We start from the raw sequence: 5,000 nt of genomic DNA on the forward strand, positions 1-5,000 counted from the left end.
GCTCAAAAGTATTAACTTTAGACCTCTATTACTTCTTAACTCAAGGAAATTCATTGATAAGTTGAAAAAATTAAATGTAAAATGTAATAGAAAAGAATGTTATGGCAGTATTAAATTACCTACAGCTCTTGGTATTCCCAGGTGGTCTCCCATCCAAGTACTAACCAAGCCCAACACTGCATAGCTTCCAAGATCAGACGAGATTGGGCATGTCCACTGTGGTTTGGCTGTAGGTGCTCAAAAACATTAACTTTAGACCTCCATTACTTCTTAACTCAAGTAAATTCATTGATAAGTTGAAAAAATTAAATGTAAAATTTAATAGAAAAGAATGTTATGGCAGTATAAAATTACCTACAGCACCTGGTATTCCCAGGTGGTCTCCCAATCAAGTACTAACCAGGCCCAAAACTGCATAGCTTCCAAGATCAGATGAGATTGGGCATGTCCAGTGTGGTTTGGCTGTAAGTGCTCAAAAACATTAACTTTATACCTCTTTTACTTCTTAACTCAAGTAAATTCATTGATAAGTTGAAAAAATGTAATGTAAAATGTAATAGAAAAGAATGTTATGGCAGTATAAAATTACCTACAGCTCCTGGTATTCCCAGGTCGTCTCCCATCCAAGTACTAACCAGGCCCAACACTGCATAGCTTCCAAGATCAGACGAGATTGGGCATGTCCACTGTGGTTTGGTTGTAGGTGCTCAAAAGCATTAAATTGAGACCGCTATTACTTCTTAACACAGGTAAATTCATTGATAAGTTGAAAAAATTAAATGTAAAATGTAATAGAAAAGAATGTTATGGCAGTATAAAATTACCTACAGCACCTGTGGTTCCTAGGTAGTCTCCCATCCAAGTACTAACCAGCCCCAACACTGCATAGCTTCCAAGATCACACGAGATAGGGCATGTCCAGTGTGGTTTGGCTGTAGGTGCTCAAAAACATTAACTTTAGACCTCTATTACTTCTTAACTCAAGTAAATTCATTGATAAGTTGAGAAAATTAAATGTAAAATGTAATAGAAAAGAATGTTATGGCAGTATAAAATTACCTACTGCACCTGCTTTTCCCAGGTGGTCTCCCATCGAAGTATTGACCAGGCCCAACACTGCATAGCTACCAAGATAAGACAAGATTGGGCATGTCCAGTGTGGATTGGCTGTAGGTGCTCAAAAGTATTAACTTTAGACCTCTATTACTTCTTAACTCAAGGAAATTCATTGATAAGTTGAAAAAATTAAATGTAACTTGTAATAGAAAAGAATGTTATGGCAGTATAAAATTACCTACAGCATATGGTATTCCCAGGTGGTCTCCCATCCAAGTTCTAACCAGATCCAACACTGCATAGCTTCCAAGATCAGACGAGATTGGGCATGTTCAGTGTGGTTTGGCTGTAGGTGCTCAAAACCATTAACTTTAGACCTCTTTTACTTCTTAACTCAAGTAAATTCATTGATAAGTTGAAAAAATTACATTTAAAATGTAATAGAAAAGAATGTTATGGCAGTATAAAATTACCTACAGCACCTGGTTTTCCTAGGTGGTCTCCCATCCAAGTACTAACCAGGACCAACACTGCATAGCTTCCAAGTTCAGACAAGATTGGGCATGTCCAGTGTGGTTTGACTGTAGGTGCTCAAAAACATTAACTTTAGACCTCTTTTACTACTTAACTCAAGTAAATTCAATGATAAGTTGAAAAATTAAATGTAAAATGTAATAGCAAAGAATGTTATGGCAGTATAAAATTACCTATTGTACCTGGTATTCCCAGGTGGTCTTCCATCCAAGTACTAACCAGGCCCAACACTGCATAGCTTCCAAGATCAGACGAGGTTGGGAATGTCCACTGTGGTTTGGCTGTAGGTGCTCAAAAACATTAACTTTAGACCTCTTTTACTTCTTAACTCAAGTAAATTCATTGATCAGTTGAAAAAATTAAATGTAAAATGTAATAGAAAAGAATGTTATGGCAGTATAAAATTACCTACAGCTCCTGGTATTCAAAGGTGGTCTCCCATCCAAGTACTATCCAGGCCCAACACTGCATAGCTTCCAAGATCAGACAACATTGGCCATGTCCAGTGTGGTTTGGCTATAGGTGCTGAAAAATATTAACTTTAGACCTCTTTTACTTCTTAACTCAAGTAAATTCATTGCTAAGTTGAAAAAATTAAATGTAAAATGTAATAGAAAAGAATGTTATGGCTGCATAAAATTACCTACAGCACCTGGTATTCCCAGGTTGTCTCCCATCCAAGTACTAACCAGACCCAACACTGCATAGCTTCCAAGATCAGATAAGATTGGACATGTCCAGTGTGGTTTGGCTGTAGGTGCTCAAAAGTCTTAACTTTAGACCTCTATTACTTCTTAACTCAAGGAAATTCATTGATAAGTTGAAAAAATTAAATAAAAATTTAATAGAAAAGAATGTTATGGCAGTATAAAATTACCTACAGCACCTGGTATTCCCAGGTGGTCTCCCATCCAAGTACTAACCAGGCCCAACACTGCATAGCTTCCAAGATCAGATGAGATTGGGCATGTCCACTGTGGTTAGGCTGCAGGTGCTCAAAAACATTAACTTTAGACCTCTATTACTTCTTAGCTCAAGAAAATTCATTGATAAGTTGAAAAAACTAAATGTAAAATGTAATAGAAAAGACTGTTATGGCAGTATAAAAATACCTACAGCACCTGGTATTCCCAGATGGTCTCCCATCCAAGTACTAACCAGGCCCAACACTGCATAGCTTCCAAGATCAGACGAGATTGGGCATGTCCAGTGTGGTTTGGCTGTAGGTGCTCAAAAACATTAACTTTAGACCTCTTTTACTTCTTAACTCAAGTAAATTCATTGCTAAGTTGAAAAAATGTAATGTAAAATGTAACAGAAAAGAATGTTATGGGAGTATAAAATTACCTACAGCACCTGGTATTCCCAGGTGGTCTCCCATTCAAGTACTTACCAGTTCCAACACTGCATAGATTCCAAGATCAGACGAGATTGGGCATGTACAGTGTGGTTTGGCTGTACGTGATAAAAGCGTTAACTTTAGACCTCTATTACTTCTTAACTGAAGTAAATTCATTGATAAGTTGAAAAAATTAAATGTAAAATGTAATAGAAAAGACTGTTATGGCAGTATAAAATTACCTACAGCACCTGGGATTCCTAGGTGGACTCCCATCCAAGTACTAACCAGGTCCAACACTGCATAGCTTCCAAGATCAGACGAGATTGGGCATGTCCAGTGTGGTTTGGCTGTAGGTGCTCAAAAACATTAACTTTAGACCTCTTTTACTTCTTAACTCAAGTAAATTCATTGATAAGTTGAAAAAATTAAATGTAAAATGTAATAGAAAAGAATGTTATGGCTGCATAAAATTACCTACAGCACCTGGTATTCCCAGGTGGTCTCCCATCCAAGTACTAACCAGGCTTAACACTGCATAACTTCCAAGATCAGATGAGATTGGGCATGTCCAGTGTGGTTTGTCTGTAGGTGCTCAAAAACATTAACTTTAGACCTCTATTACTTCTTAACTCAAGTAAATTCATTGATAAGTTGAAAAAATTAAATGTAAAATGTAATAGAAAAGAATGTTATGGCAGTATAAAATAATGTACAGCACCTGGTATTCCCAGGTGTTCTCCCATCCAAGTACTTACCAGGCCCAACATGGCATAGCATCCAAGATCAGACGAGATTGGGCATGTCCAGTGTGGTTTGGCTGTAGGCCCTCAATAACATTAACTTTAGACCTCTTTTACTTCTTTACTCAAGTGAATTCATTGATAATTTGAAAAAATTAAATGTAAAATGTAATAGAAAAGAATGTTATGGCAGTTTAAAATTACCTACAGCTCCTTGTATTCCCAGGTGGTCTCCCATCCAAGTACTAACCAGGCCCAACACAGCATAGTTTCCAAGATCAGACGAGATTGGGCATGTCCACTGTGGTTGGGATGTAGGTGCTCAAAAACATTAACTTTAGACCTCTATTACTTCTTAACTCAAGTAAATTCATTGATAAGTTGAAAAAATTAAATGTAAAATGTAATAGAAAAGAATGTTATGGCAGTATAAAATTACCTACAGCACCTGGTATTCCCAGGTGGTCTCCCGTCCAAGTACTAACCAGGCCCAACACTGCAAAGCTTCCAAGATCAGACGAGATTGGGCATGTCCAGTGTGGTTTGTCTGTACGTGCTCAAAAACATTAACTTTAGACCTCTTTTACTTCTTAACTCAAGTAAATTCATTGATAAGTTGAAAAAATGAAATGTAAAATGTAATAGAAAAGAATGTTTTGGCTGTCTAAAATTACCTATAGCACCTGGTATTCCCAGGTGGTCTCCCATCCAAGTACTAACCAGGCCCAACACTGCATAGCTTCCAAGATCAGACAAGATTGGGCATGTCCACTGTGGTTTGGCTGTAGGTGCTCAAAAACATTAACTTTAGACCTCTATTACTTCTTAACTCAAGTAAATTCATTGATAAGTAGAAAAAATTAAATGTAAAATGTAATAGAAAAGACTGCTATGGCAGTATAAATTTACCTACAGCACCTGGTATTCCGAGGTGTTCTCCCATCCAAGTACTAACCAGGTCCAACACTGCATAGCTTCCAAGATCAGACGAGATTGGGCATGTTCAGTGTGGTTTGGCTGTAGGTGCTCAAAAACATTAACTTTAGACCTCTTTTACTTCTTAACTCAAGTAAATTCATTGATAAGTTGAAAAAATTAAATGTAAAATGTAATAGAAAAGAATGTTATGGCTGCATAAAACTACCGACAGCACCTGGTATTCCCTGGTGGTCTCCCATCCAAGTACTAACCAGGCCCAACACTGCATAGCTTCCAAGATCAGACGAGATTGGGCATGTCCAGTGTGGTTTGGCTGTAGGTGCTCAAAAATATTAACTTTACACCTCTATTACTTCATAACTCAAGTAAATTCATTGACAAGTTGAAAA

At 37.2% G+C, this 5,000-nt stretch overlaps 1 non-coding gene and 17 pseudogenes across 1 annotated transcript; all 18 read right to left on the reverse strand.

The window, feature by feature from the left end:
- Window positions 1-116: 116 nt before the first annotated feature.
- LOC148470858 (5S ribosomal RNA) lies at window positions 117-235 on the reverse strand (annotated as a pseudogene).
- Window positions 236-351: 116 nt separating this feature from the next.
- LOC148470859 (5S ribosomal RNA) lies at window positions 352-470 on the reverse strand (annotated as a pseudogene).
- Window positions 471-586: 116 nt separating this feature from the next.
- On the reverse strand, window positions 587-705 carry LOC148470860 (5S ribosomal RNA; annotated as a pseudogene).
- A 116-nt stretch (window positions 706-821) lies between these two features.
- On the reverse strand, window positions 822-940 carry LOC148470861 (5S ribosomal RNA; annotated as a pseudogene).
- A 351-nt stretch (window positions 941-1,291) lies between these two features.
- Window positions 1,292-1,410, reverse strand: LOC148470862 (5S ribosomal RNA; annotated as a pseudogene).
- A 116-nt stretch (window positions 1,411-1,526) lies between these two features.
- On the reverse strand, window positions 1,527-1,645 carry LOC148470863 (5S ribosomal RNA; annotated as a pseudogene).
- Window positions 1,646-1,760: 115 nt separating this feature from the next.
- On the reverse strand, window positions 1,761-1,879 carry LOC148470864 (5S ribosomal RNA; annotated as a pseudogene).
- A 351-nt stretch (window positions 1,880-2,230) lies between these two features.
- On the reverse strand, window positions 2,231-2,349 carry LOC148470865 (5S ribosomal RNA; annotated as a pseudogene).
- Window positions 2,350-2,464: 115 nt separating this feature from the next.
- On the reverse strand, window positions 2,465-2,583 carry LOC148470866 (5S ribosomal RNA; annotated as a pseudogene).
- A 116-nt stretch (window positions 2,584-2,699) lies between these two features.
- On the reverse strand, window positions 2,700-2,818 carry LOC148470867 (5S ribosomal RNA). The gene has a single exon (XR_015873614.1). It is a non-coding gene; the product is annotated as a 5S ribosomal RNA (ribosomal RNA).
- A 116-nt stretch (window positions 2,819-2,934) lies between these two features.
- LOC148470868 (5S ribosomal RNA) lies at window positions 2,935-3,053 on the reverse strand (annotated as a pseudogene).
- Window positions 3,054-3,168: 115 nt separating this feature from the next.
- LOC148470869 (5S ribosomal RNA) lies at window positions 3,169-3,287 on the reverse strand (annotated as a pseudogene).
- A 116-nt stretch (window positions 3,288-3,403) lies between these two features.
- Window positions 3,404-3,522, reverse strand: LOC148470870 (5S ribosomal RNA; annotated as a pseudogene).
- A 351-nt stretch (window positions 3,523-3,873) lies between these two features.
- Window positions 3,874-3,992, reverse strand: LOC148470871 (5S ribosomal RNA; annotated as a pseudogene).
- Window positions 3,993-4,108: 116 nt separating this feature from the next.
- On the reverse strand, window positions 4,109-4,227 carry LOC148470872 (5S ribosomal RNA; annotated as a pseudogene).
- Window positions 4,228-4,343: 116 nt separating this feature from the next.
- On the reverse strand, window positions 4,344-4,462 carry LOC148470873 (5S ribosomal RNA; annotated as a pseudogene).
- A 116-nt stretch (window positions 4,463-4,578) lies between these two features.
- On the reverse strand, window positions 4,579-4,697 carry LOC148470874 (5S ribosomal RNA; annotated as a pseudogene).
- Window positions 4,698-4,813: 116 nt separating this feature from the next.
- Window positions 4,814-4,932, reverse strand: LOC148470875 (5S ribosomal RNA; annotated as a pseudogene).
- Window positions 4,933-5,000: the final 68 nt, after the last annotated feature.

The sequence above is a fragment of the Taudactylus pleione genome, unplaced genomic scaffold, assembly GCF_031769625.1.
Source record: "Taudactylus pleione unplaced genomic scaffold, aTauple2 ptg000967l, whole genome shotgun sequence".
Lineage (NCBI taxonomy): Eukaryota > Metazoa > Chordata > Amphibia > Anura > Myobatrachidae > Taudactylus > Taudactylus pleione.